The 14603-nt window shown below is 31.7% G+C and overlaps 1 pseudogene; it reads left to right on the top strand.

Annotated features, from left to right (window-relative positions):
• Nucleotides 1-3599: 3599 nt before the first annotated feature.
• On the top strand, nt 3600-6873 carry LOC148210769 (uncharacterized; annotated as a pseudogene).
• The last annotated feature ends 7730 nt before the right edge of the window (nt 6874-14603 follow it).

The raw sequence follows: 14603 nt of genomic DNA, 5'->3' as shown, positions 1-14603 counted from the left end.
TAAAAGCTTATTGTGAGAAACATATGTGTGTCGATGCTCCAGAATCAATTACCCAAGAATGAGAATCATTCGATGATAAACAAACATTAGGACATGTACTTGTGAGGTAGGAGCTACTTGGAGTAGTAGAATCAGTTTTCACAGCAGCCAATTGGGACTGAAGCATTTTTAAAATATTGTGACATTGAGCAAATGTCTCAAGGGTAGGTTAAACAATAGATTGTGGAACAACAAGAGCTGGACTAGCAGTGGAGGATGCATTGGAGGAATTCATAGGAGAATACATAGAATACATAGAATTATGAAAGTTGCACTGGCCTCCTTTCGGACGATAACCAGGAGGATATCCATGAAACTTATAGCACCTATCAACAATGTGCCTTTGAATACCACAATGTGTGCAAATAGTGTGACTCTTCTCAGAGCTATTTGCTAAAGAATTAAAAGCAGTATTATTACACACACGAGACGATTGGCCCAGGACAAGACTGACGACTGAAGAAGGTGGCCCGCTGCAAAAATAGGGATGGAACGTTGTTGTTCTTCTTGAGAAATTAGCGAGAAAGCTTTACCGATCGAAGGTGAAGGTTCCATGAGCAAGATTTGAGCTCTGGTTGTTGCAAAAGATTCATTGAGTCCGATGATGAACAACCAGGTCTATAAGTATCATATTCATCCATAATTTGTTTGAGCCGAGTGAAATACATGGAGATGGACTGTTGATCCTGAGTAACTGTGGCTAAATCTCGCTTGAGTTGGAAAATTAGAGGGACATTTCGGCACTGAAAATGCTCTTTTAAGTCTAACCAAATATCGCACGCCGAATCAATGAAAATGAGACTAGCGGAAATTGATTTTGGAATAGAATTCAAAATCCAAGCAATAACGACATGGTTATTGCAAATCCAAGAGGGAAGTAATTCACCGGTCAGTTTCAGAAGTGAGCTATCCACAAATCCTAATTTATTCTTGACGGAAAGAGGGATCATCATCGAACGACTTCAGGAAACATAATTGTTGTCAGTGAGAAGCTTTGTAACAAGAATGATGTTGGATGTATCACTGTGGTGCAAATAATACGGACTCTACAATGATGAACCAAATGGCAATGTACAATAAGTCTAATAATAACTCAAGATAATTGAGCATTGTCATTAATGTTAGGAATTAGAATTATTGTATGTTTGCTATGAACAATAGAGGTGATGGGCTAAAGAAATCCTTACATAAAACACAAGGTTAGACATAAAATTGGAATAGCGGGTAGAAAAGAAATAGAGAGGATGATCTTGAAGGACTGAAGATTTTCAAATATCATAACAAGATATGTTAAAAATGATAGGTCTCGAGGAGAACTTTCAAAGGAACTATATTTTATGATTAATTGCTATGAAGTTTAAAGTTTGATGCACGGAGTAAGACATTTCAAACATTTGAGTTCCCTACCAAATGAACAAAAGGAACGTAATAAAGTGTAAGTAAAAATCTTCAAGCTCACTCAATTTGATATCATTCTTATCTAAACTGATCAATGAAGAAGGCTAAAGCAATTCAAAAAGGGACTTGAGACTTTAAATAAGAAAATAGGTTGTTAATTCTGATTGAATAGTATTTTTGAGGTATTTAAAACAACTTGGATTTTTTATTTAGTCTTTAAGATGAAAAGGCTCTTGCTAGTTCAATTTGGTCCAAGCTGAGAAAAGTTTTGGAGATGCGAAGCCCAAATAGTTACACAAAAATCCTACACAAAGATTGTTTCTATTAGGAACTCCAAAGGTAAGACTCATACGATAATAATATTATATGTTGGACATGTATTTTGAACCATGTATATATGTCATTTGAAGTTTAAAAAAGGGCATCGAAAGTATAATAGCTTTAATAGAGAATAATATATGAGAGAAGCCACAAAAGGAAGAGGAAAAGTTTTGATATTATGGATAAAAGAAATAAACATGTTGAGACACCAAGTACACCCTTATATTACTTGACTTTTTATGACAGGAAATACTTTATTATATTACTTAACTTTTTATGACACCAATTGTGTTTAGAATTCATTGATATTGGTATAAGAAATGTTGCTTTTATGGAAACTTTTCACTTTGGTATGTGTGGTTCAAAGATATTACATGAGGCTTTGGCTATGGAACTCAGAGTATAAGATGAAGATTTTATTTCTATTTTACAAAAATGGTTAAGAAGGAAATATAAGCCACGTTTTGGGAGAGCGTTTTAATAAGCTTTTGGCTATGTGGATTATCATCGATCTTTTAACTAAATCAACTCACTTTTTACTAGATATGTTTTCTTATATAATTGGAGTGAAGTTGACTTTGAATTTTGGGACCAAAGCTAGTGCAAAAGCAGAATGTGATCATTGACTTAATTAAACGGAGAATGGAGATAGGCTAGAATTGACCAAGAAAAAATTATATTGATGTTAGAGATGAATTGAATTTTGAGGTCAAAGGCATGGTGTTGTCGAAAGTTTCACCGTTAAAAGAAATTTTGAGATTTTGGAGGAAAGTAAAGCTTAATCCTAGATTTATTGGAACATATGAGATTTAGGTGGGTGTGGTAGAATATCGTTTGGCATTGCCGCCTGCATTAGACCAAATCCGTAATACTTTATATGTTTTGATGCTCGAAAAGGATAGTGTAGACGTATCTCACACGATAAACTTCACTTATGAAGAGGTTCTAATTCAAATTTTGGACGAGTAGAATCAAGGTTTGCGTAATAAAAGTATTCATGTTTTGTAAAAGTTTTATGAAAAAACCATACATTTAAAGAAGCTACATGGGAAACTGAAAAGGACACGACAGATAGATATCCTGAGTTTTTTCACTTAACAAGGTATGTAAATTTCGAGGATGACATGGAATATTTGTTGTTGGCTTTTTGGCATTAATCTCAAATTAATTAATTTTAATTAATTAATTAATTAATTAATGTTTTGATGATAACAAATTTAATTTTATTTATTGACATTTTTTGTATTTTAAAGTGTCCACCGTGTAGAGCTCGTTACAACGATTCCAACGACTGTTAGATCATCCAAATCGGAGCTCAAACGGAGAAGTTACGATCGAAACAAATTGGAAGGAAAAATACCCGAGAAGATGACGTGGACAGTTCGTAAACTGACAAGTGATAAGCTTCTTTTAAAGTATATATATATATTGAAAAAGAAAAGAAAAAGATTAAAAAAAATCAAAAAAAAAAGTCAAAAGTTACCAACGGTAACTTTGTTAAAAAAATGCCAGTATTTAAAAAAAAAAATTTGAAAACTTTACCGTTTTCTCACACACACACACAGATATATATATATATATATATATATATTTTATTTTATCATTATTATTATATATATATATATATTATTCTTAATTTATTTTTTTAGGGTTATTGCATTGGGTGGCAAATAAGTTTTAGGTATTTAACAATATAGCGCCCACTTATCAAATTTTCAAATATAGCAATTTTTATAGGATTCTGATTTTTAATTTTTTAGTATTTCCAAATTGCCCTCATCATATTTATCACGCGTTTTCGTTCTCTCTCAGATCATCGTCTTCTTCGTTCGTCTCTTCTTCGTGCTTCTTCGTTCTCTCTCGGATCATCGTCTTCTTCACGCATCTTTATTCTCTCTCGGATCATCGTCTTCTTCGTTCGTCTCTTCTTCGCGTGTCTTCGTTCGTTCACCAAGTATCAATTTTAGCTTCTTCATTTGTATTCATTCGTTCATCAGGTATCGATTTTAGCTTCTTACTTCGTCTTCGTTCGTTCATCAGGTTTCCATTTTAGCTCTTTCGATTTTATTTCTTCTTTTTCTTCGATTTTGTTCGTGAAGAACTTTCAGCCTTTGAGGAACTTCTATCCGTTTTAATAAGGCAGATTTCGAAAAGAAGAATTTGGACTTCTAGAGGGACTATTATAATTATATTTAGTTTTTGTTGTTCTTCTTCGATTTTGTCCGTTTCTGAGGTCTTGATTTTAGTTTTTCTTCCTCTTCTTTCGAATTTAAGCTTAATTTTAGTTATTGGTGTCTGATTTTGGGCGAAGGATCACCATTAAGATTGTGGAGAACCTACCTGAATTTTAGGTGAGGTATATCACCTAAATCAGTGAGGTATATCATACTGATCGAATATGAAGTATATCAGTGAGGTATATCATAGATATTTCACGTATATCTATAACTGATATACTCAATATAGATATTAAATATAGCGTATGTCTGTGGCTTATGTTATGTTACTTGTTGATTGATATACTAATATTATCAATATTTTATATTTTTGTAGCGTTTGTAGTTATGGGCAAGCTTGCAATAATTGTTTTTCACAGTGGTGAATGAGATGATAGTCATTGCTATATGAATTACAAAACTATTGGGATTTTGGTTGACGAAGATATGAATTTTCAAAATTTTAGGAATTTGATATTGAATGAAGTGAAGTTAGATCCATCAATTTGTTTTGTCCAATTTTCAGTTTTATTAAAGTTTGGTAGTAATAGAGTTCAAACTGTTGTTGAGATTAATGAAGATAAAGATGTTGCTTGGTTTTTTACTTTGGTTAAGGATGACAGCACAAGATATCCTTTAGTTGCTCATGTAAATGCTATGCCTTTGGAGGAGTCTAGTGTTATTAATTCTGAAAGTGAGAATTCAGGTCTGGTTGTTGCTTCTTCTGCTATAATTGAAAGAGATTTTGAAGTTTATAACGATGTTGATATTACTAGTATGTCTTTTGCATTTTATCTGAAGGAGAAAGATCTATTTGCATATAAGGAAGTTTTGTCAAAAGCTTTTCACTTTATGGCTATAAAGAATAGCTTTCAGTTCAAGACTTTGAGATCAAATTTCAAATCAGTTGAGTTTGAATGTGTTCAGAATGGCTGCCAATGGTATGTTAAAGCATCTCGTTATAGAGGTAGTGAACTATGGATGATTAGAAAGTATGTTAGTGATCATAATTGTCGTATGACGATAGTTCAATCTTCTCATAGACAAGTTTCATCATCTTTTATTGGTGAATGTATGGTTGAGAAATTTAGATTTAGTTCTTCTGATCGTTCTACTCTGAAAGATATCATTCATCATATGCGCACAAACTATGGAGTTGGTGTTAGTTATAATAAAGCTTGGAGGGCAAAAACAGCTGTTAATAAATTGTTGACAGGAGATGCTGATGATTCTTATGCATTGATTCCGAAGTTTTTTGTGAAGTTGAAAGAAATGAATCCAGGTTTGTTTTCTTTAATGATATACCAATAATATATGCTTCTGATATATTTATAATATGTATGGGATGATATATCATCTTGATTTTATTATGATGTAGGTGTTCTGATATACTGTTGATATACTACTGATATATATTTGATTATACTACTGATTATCATATCTGATTTTGATATCTTGACATGTTGCTGTGATATATTACTGATATATTTGACGTGTTGATGTGATATATGATTGATATATTTGATGTGTAATGATATTTTACGCTGATGCAATAGTTCTATTTATATTATTTTTGTAGGTACATACATTGCATATGAAATTGATAAGACTAGACATTTTAAGTATTGTTTCATGGCTCTAAGTGCATTTATTGAAGGTTGGAGGTATTGTAGACCTAATATATCTATTGATGGGACATTTTTGACGAGCAAATATGGTCGCACATTATTGACTGCCTCAACGTGCGATGGTAACAATCAGATTTTCCCTCTTGCTTTTGGTATAGTAGATTAAGAAAATGATGCATCATGGACTTGGTTTTTTCAAAATTTAAAGAACAGTTTTGGAGATCGAGAAGGGTTAGTTATCATTTCTGATCGTCATTTAAGCATTGGAAAAAGTGTTCTAAAGGTTTTTCCATATGCTCAATATTGTGTTTGTAAGCGACATCTGTTGAAGAATTTGAAGTTGTCATACAAGGACTCCTTGATTGATAGACTTTTTGAAAACTGTGCCAAATCCTACACAACTAATGATTTTGAGTTAAATATGAGGTTGATGGAGTCAATATATCCTACTATACGAGAATATCTTAGTAATGTTGGATTTGAGAAATGGGCTCGTGCACACACTAAAGAAAGAAGATATCAAATGTTGACAACTAATATTTCTGAGAGCCTAAATGCAACTTTGAAAGAGTCAAGAGATTTACCTGTTGCATCACTACTTGATTAAGTTAGAAAATTACTTCAAAGGTGGTTTTATGATAGAAGTTTTTTGAGTCCTTGGGTTGATACTGAGATACATAAACAATTTAATGAATCCAAAAATTTGATGGTAAGTGTTTTTACTTTTTATTATTTAAGAATGTTTATTTTTCTTTCACAACCTATTTTTATTATTATTATTTTTTTCTTTTTTTCAGGTTGATCCTATCAACAACGTTGAATTTAAAGTAATTCATAAAGCGGATAATTTTTTGGTAAATTTGGGTTCTAAAAGTTGCACTTGTCGTGTTTGGGATTTGGAAGAAATTCCTTGTGCCCATGCACTTGCAGTTATTTGTAGGATTGATTTGAATTCTTATTCATATGTGTCTGAGTATTATCTGTCTAGTAGATTGTTATTTACTTATAATGGTTCAATTCGTCCTGTCGGTAACCATTTGGATTGGGGATCTGTAGCAATTGATGTTAATGTATTACCTCCTATCATTAAACGTCCAGCAGGAAGGCCTCGAAAACAAAAGATTCCTTCAATTGGTAAGGTGAGAAAGCACAAAAAATGCGGATGTTGTCAACTTGTTGGACACAATCGTAGAACTTGTAAATTTGCACCTATTGATGTATATCAAGGATGTATACAAAAACATTGCTTTTATGATTTGAATTTACAATGAAGTAGTTTTTTTGTTACAACACAATGTGTATACCTAATAGAGTTTGCTTATATGATTTTGCTTCTGTAAGTTATAGTTGATGACATAATTTAGAGCATTACATTAGTCTGTATATCAGAATTATATCAGTTGTAAATCTAAATATCAATAATCTATCAGTAATATATCAAGTATACATCATACATATATCAGTAGTACAAGGAGAAGTAATATCAATATGAACTCAAAAAGTTTAAAGGTTTAAACATCAAAATGAACTCAAAGGTATTCATATCAAAAGAACATTGCCCAAAAAAATGGCATATCATTTAAAACCTTTAAGATATTGTCTTGTAATCTAAACATGAGTAGATTGTCACATTCATAAACACAAAGTAGACTAACATGTCACTATAAAAGTAGAAGTATGAGTTCCAAAAGTCTAGAAAAGTAGAAGTATGAGTTCCAAAAGTCTAGAAAAGTAGAAGTAAGTTCCAAAAGCACAAGTTCCAAGTTCTTCATCATTGAGTAATCTTCAAGTCAAAGCTTGGGCAATCATGATCAATCTTCGTTCTCGGTGATTGTCGCGTCTTAGGAGATGATATTTTTGCAGCTTTTCGTTTTTCCAAGACAACACCTTTGGAGTTGGTTTATGTTGTCTTTTGGGACGCACAACATCAACTTTTTCTTCAATGACTTTAGTTTTCATTTTCATTGTTTGGACCATTGTTTTCATCTGAAAAAAAATTATTTGATATATTAGTAGTATTTAAGACACATATTAGAGGTAATATATTTGAAATAATTTGTAGATATGATATTTATAGCAGAAGTAAATAAGTTCTATATCATATGTCTATCAAATATATATCACATATATATCAGGAATATATCTGTCAATCATTAGTATATGAAAAGTAAATCAATAGTATAGTAGAAGTCAATCAGTTATATATCAGCTATAGTATTAGATATCATAGTTATATTAAACGTAAATCAGTTATATATCATATGTATATCAAACATATATCACATACATATTAGGAGGATATTTGTCAATCATTAGTACATCAGAAGTAAATCAATAGTATATCAGAAGTCAATCAGCTACATATCATATATATATATATCAATCATATATCAAGAGTATATGTGCAAATTAGTAGTATATTAGAAGTAAATCTGTAGTATATCAGAAGCCAATAATCAATAGTATATCAGAAGTCAATCAATTCTATATCTGTTATATATCAGTTATATAACAGTAATCAATTGTATATCAGAAGTCCATAAGTTATATATCAGTATATATCAACTGTATAACAGTAAATCATTATTTTACCTGCTTTGACCCTTTGTCGTGGATTTTTTTGGATCGTTTCTCTGTAATTTTCTGTAAATAAAAATCATCGATGAGTTTCAATAAGTGAATAACACGAGTAAATGATTAATAAAAGTAACTATTGTCTCACTATACTTACAATTTCATCTTCATTAGATTTTCCCTCTTCTTTGTCTTCTTCCTCACTTGATTCTTTTTCTTCATTCTCATCGTCTTGTTCATTCTTCTAAGAAGCATTTCAAAGATAAGAAAAGTAAATCAATGTAAGAAAAGTAAAGCGATTTAGATTTACCTCTTTTTCCTTTTCTTTCACTTTCCCATCCTAATCTGCATCCTCTTTCTCATGATTGATTGCATATTCCACAATTTTATCAATATCTACTTCTTCGTCAAGAAGCTCAAGACTTATCGATGGAGGTACGTTCTTCTGAAGTGATTCTTGGGATTGTTTTTCAATGTTTGATTTTGGTGGAAATCTATCATTGATTACTTCTAATATAGAAGTCAACATCCCCGCATTTATTTCTGGACACTTCTAATTTCTTGTATTTCCTCCTTCAAAGTCAAGCTTTTACTTGAACCATGTGTTTCTGTTCCTTCTTCCTCCTCAATATTTCTTCCTTCTGCCATATCATCCATATTGTTGGGATCATCATCTTGCACAATGTCTTATTGCATCATCAAATTTGTGAAGATATCAATAGATAATTCATCTTTCGTAGGAAGAATTGTAATTATTGAGAACTGCATAATAAGTCAACAAATGTAGTAAATCAATAGAAACAAGAACAAAAAAAAAAAAAAGAGAGAGAGAGATCAGTGAAGTAAGAAACTTACATCACTTGCAGAGAAAATATTTTCTTGCAGATGGTGTCAATCCGGCTGTGATAGGATATCCCATTTCAACATTCATGGGATTTGATGTCCATCCTTTACTGTTGCAATTCCAACCCTCGGATCAGAAAGTTTGGGAGTTACTTCACACGCCCAACAAATCAGTGCAAGTGGGAAGCCTTGCAAGGTATAATTTGATGATCTATCTTGTGAAGCTTTTTTGATGTATTCAATTGTTAGATCATATACCAACCTACCCCATGGATATTTCGGAAATAACTTTTCACTATCGACAATGTCAACATGCTTCCATTCTACCTTAGTGTGAAGTTGTTTGGCAAACAATAAGCATTCTGAGATGTATAAATTAGCAATTTTCACCATTAAATTATCATTTTGAGACCCAATGTGAAAAGCTGCTTGTACATCTCTTCTATCTATTGTCTCTCTAAGCTTAAAAAAGGTGTTCCTAAGCTCATGAGTATTTGTTTCTCCATCTATAATGATCTCGTCAAGAGTGGGGTATTCATCACAACAATTCAAACTTGTTATCAAACTGAACTCTTTCAATCCAAATCTTGTAAACTTTCCACCAAAGTTGAATACTAATGAATCTTTTGGACTTTTGTCAGATATTCTCTTAATTAGATGCATTAGTAATTGTAGTGGACATCTGCCAACCCTAAATGACAAGAAGTGTCCAAAGGGTCATTTTTCAAATATTTCTTTCTGAGTTGGTGAAAGCATTTTTAAGATGTTGTCAATTGTTTCTAGTTTAGAGTACTGTTGTACTTTAATCCCAGAATACCACATTTCAATATCCTATTAAGGTAAAATATAATATATCAAATATGTCATAAGTATTTCAATACTATATCAGACATATATCAAACATATATTGCATAGAAACTCACATCAAGTCTGTCAGAATATCATATGAAAAGTAATAATTATCATATCAATAATATATTGAATGTATATCAAACATATCATTATCATATCAATAATATATCAAACGTATATCATATATATATATTGTATAGAAAATCACATAAGGAATATTATATCATAAATTCTTAAAATCAGTAGTATATCACATACCTCACTCTTTTCTTCTTTTGTTTATTCGTTTTGGAAGATTCACCCTTCAATACTAGTCGTTCTCTTTTTTGAACCATTTTACTTTCTTTCTTGTCCATATAGGTGTAACTTGCACTAAAACATATAAACAAATGAAAAAATAGAACCAAACTAAAAAATATAAAGTTTAAACAAAATTAATGGTAGTTACTGCTATAGTCACTCTATGTGAACCATCATAACTGATATATTCAATATAGTCACTGCTATAGTAAATTGAAATCGAAATGGAAGCAAACATATATATCTCTACTTATCCCAAAAATCGAAATGTAAGCATTGTGTGTTAAGAGTTCAGCAAAAATCGAAATGGAAACATATACCTCTACTTAAAGAAATCAAACGGAAATCGAACGATATCAGAACAAACGAACGAATGGAAATCAGACGGAAATTGAAATTTGGTAAACATTGTCGCTCCTTGCTAGTTGGATGAGAATCGAACGAACGAAAATGGTAGTTGGGGATGACATTCTTGATGGAAATCGATCGGAAATTAGATGATATTTGGGCTGGAAATCCGAAGCTCAAAGGTTAGATGAGAATCGAACGAACGAAAATGATTTGGGGATAACTTTCTTGACGGAAATCGAATGGAAATCAAAGTGAAAATTGAAAAGTTAGGTTTTGTTTTGATGCTTTGAATGAAAAAGTGGTGGTGAAGGATTGACGTCGGACGAAAATGATGGAATTTGAAAAATTAAGTTTTCTTTTGGTTTGGGCTACCATCTTTGGGCTTTTGCATGTTAATAATGGGCTTGCAGGGTAATTAGGACTTTTAACAATCTGGGCCTCCGTGAGTGGGTAAAAAATTGCTATATTTGAAATTTTAGAATGTGAGTGCTATTTTATTAATTTTATGTAATCTTTTTGCCATATTTGCAAGCAGCCCTTTTTTTTTTAAATTATCTCAACCCTTCAGTCTTAATGATTAAGATCTAATGGTTTAAAATTAAACTTGATTTTTTTTACCATTTTCTTCCCTCTATTTTAACTAAACTTCTCATTCAAATTTACATAACAATTCTCTTATTCTCAATCCTCCATAACTTCAAAATTTTCATTTTGCTAATCTCTCCAAGTTCTCAATTTTTCTTTCCATCTTATTTATGAGAGAAATTTTATTGTTGTGAGGATTGAAATTTTTGTGAGCTCAAATTTGTATATTTACTCTATTTGAGAGTTTGTAAGTGTATGTTTCAAAATCTTCAACTCATTGTAATGGTGTGATCCTCACAGGATCATCTTTGCTCTTGTGAAGAGCAGTGTACCGGTTTGACTCCTACTGTGGAAAAAGTCAGAATTTCAAGTTACAACCCAAGAGGTGCTTGGGAAGTGGAGTATGACAGTTGTGCCGAACCACTATAAAAATTCTCGGTGTCAAATTTCTCTAACCCTCTCTCTTATTTATTTTTGCAATTAATCTTACAATTTGATTGTTTGCTTTAAATTTCTCTTGTTTGCCTTAGAATTTATTTTATCTTACTTTGTTAAAATTGCATATCTCAAAAAGTGTATTATTTTTGTTTAAATTGGGCCCATTTAATAAAAAATTTATATTTTGTTAATTAAACCCTATTCACCTCTCTAGGATTGCCATACCGATCCAACATTTGTAACAATCGAAAAAAATATTTTTTTATTCGTTGGTTTATTTTATTTTTCTTAAAGATAAATCTTTGTTTTAGAAGTTACTTTATTTGATAATTTTAGAAGATAATTTGTTTTAATTTTTAAAAAATAAATAGATTTGTTAAAAGATAAATGTTTTATCTTTTTTTAAGTTAGTCTTTTAAAGGTTTTATTAGAGTTTTGTTTTTGGACCTTTTATGCTCCGTTTGACATTAAAAATTTGAATGACATGATTTAAAATTCTAGGAATTTAAATTATGGAAATGGTTCCAAAATCCTAATGGCATTTGGAACCCAACAAATTTTGATAGATTTCAAATCAATAAAGAATTAAATTTTTTTATTTGGATGATGGTAGGAAATGAAAAGAAATTATTTATTTTACCATTATCTTGTAATTATATATAATTTTTAAAAACAACATCCTAACAACCTTCCTCTATATTAAAAGAAAATAGACTTTACTCCCTCGTTTTTCAATGTATCTTATTGCCTCCATCCCTCTTTCTTCATGTCTCCCACTTTCTTTCTTCTCTTTATACTTTCTTCTTCATTTTCTTTATTTTATCTCATCTCCTTCTCCATTTATCTTTCTATATCATTCTCTCTTTTTCTCTCTTATTTTTATACCTTCTTCTCCATTTTCTTTCTTCTCTTTTTTATTTCATATCATTCTCCATTTTCTCTCTCTTTTATTTGATCTCATTACCTACATGTTATGATAGTCATGGGATGGTTATCATAAACTTGAAATGTCAAGATTTTCTCTTTAACATTGTAACTCATATTAAGCTAATCATTAACCCATGAGTATAGGTGATTGATTGAATATTCTCATCATTTAATATATGGGATACTTGTATTGTAATATTCACCATTTATTTTGTAATCTTTCATTTGATGTAAATATTAAATTTATATTCATACAATACAACCACAAGCTAAGCAGTCAACTAGCTTTCTTCCATTCTCTATTATGTCAATCTCTATCTTGATATCAGAGCGTGGTTAACTTTTTTTCTTTTAATCTTCTCCTTATGTCCAGTGAATGATCCACTTCCAACACCATGGTCACACCAACTATGCCCACTACTGCACTAGCAACCATCACAACAACACCCTTTGGAAATCCTCTCAACACAGTCCTCACAATAAAACTTGACGAGAAGAACTATCTTCTATTGAAATAAATGGTTCTTACAGTAATGCGTGGACAGAAACTCGACAAATTCATCGTGAGAACAATGATGCTCTGCCATCTGTAGAAATTGAATGCACAAAAACTGGAACAATAATTCCAAATCCAACCCATGAAAGTTGTGTTGCCACTAATGAGTCCTTGCTTGCTTGTAATATTACATAATGGTTCCCTTTGTTGCTTGTGATGTTTTGGATATAGAGACATCTCGAGACTCTTGGAAGTCGTTAGAAGACCTCTATGGAGCAGCCAACAAGGCTTCACTCAAGATGAGTGATTACATTTCTACTATGAAACTGGTTGATTGTTTAACTCTTGCAAGTGAACCCATTAGTGTAAGCTCTCTTGTCTCATGTGTCCACACACGACTCAATGCCGAGTACCTCCCAATTTTCTATCAGATAAATGCCAAGGAAAATATATCTTGGCAAGAGGTTCATGCAACACTCATCACATTTGAGAATACATTAACTCACCTCGAGAATGTTTGTATTTGCAGATCTCTTTGGTCCTTCAACCAACTATGCTTACAACAAAAGTGTAAGTCAAAATTGGAAACCACAACAAGGGTAAGGTAGAGGTAAGGCTGAAACTCAAGAGGTCGAAATCAAGGACACATATATCAAGGTCATAGATCAAATAGTTCAAGGCCTACATGTCAAAGTATGTGGCAAAATTGGTCATGTAGTTGTTGTATGTTGTCACATATTATATGCAATACATGGGAAATGCTTTACAGGGAAGAAATCAAGCTCCAAATGCCCACATTTTTCTAGACTGAAATTGTTACTGACCCAAGTTGATTAATTGATATTGGAGCAACAAACTATGCCAGAAATGATGCTACAAATCTTGGTTAGCAAGAATATCAAGGTAATGAATATTTCACCGTGGTTAATAGATCAACTATTGCCCATATTGGATCTACTGTTATTAAGTAAAAAAGAAACAAGGGTACACCTATGTTCTTGAACAACATACTTCATGTACGTCAAATTAAAAAGAACTTACTAAGCATATCTCAAGTGACTGCTGATAACCGAGATGTCATTGAATTTAACTTTTGTTGTTTCTATGTTAAGGACAAGGAACCCAAGAGAATAATGCTAGAAGGGAGGCTTAACCGAAGCTTGTACCAACTAGACCTTTCAAAACCCAAAAGATCAGAATCTATCCAAAATAAAACAGCAACGCAATCTACTTATCATGTTAAGTCAATTCTCAGTGTCAATCTTTTAAACCCCAAGTTCATATAGTCCAAAATTATAAATCTCTGAGCGCTCTATAGCATCAGAGATGAAGACATTTATCCAAAAGAGTCTCGAGTCTTGTTTTATGTTCTTGCAACCTTAAAATTTCAACTAATGAAAGTGTAGAATTTTGAGATGCTTGTCAATGTGATAAGTCTCACTATCTTCTTTTTGGAAAATCCACATTTAAGACTCAAGCACCACTTGAACTTATGCATTTCGACCTTGGGGAACCTCTCCAACTCCTTCAACATCCGGTTACAAAATACTATGCGAGTTTTGTTGATAACCACATACGTCTAATTTCCATTTTTCCTTTTAAAAAATAATTCAGAAACCTTGTCAGCTTTTATCC

Source organism: Momordica charantia, assembly GCF_013281855.1.
Source record: "Momordica charantia cultivar OHB3-1 chromosome 6 unlocalized genomic scaffold, Mcharantia_2.0 BLBB01000006.1, whole genome shotgun sequence".
In the NCBI taxonomy this organism is placed as follows: Eukaryota; Viridiplantae; Streptophyta; class Magnoliopsida; order Cucurbitales; family Cucurbitaceae; genus Momordica; species Momordica charantia.
This window is presented reverse-complemented; position numbering and strand designations above follow the sequence as displayed.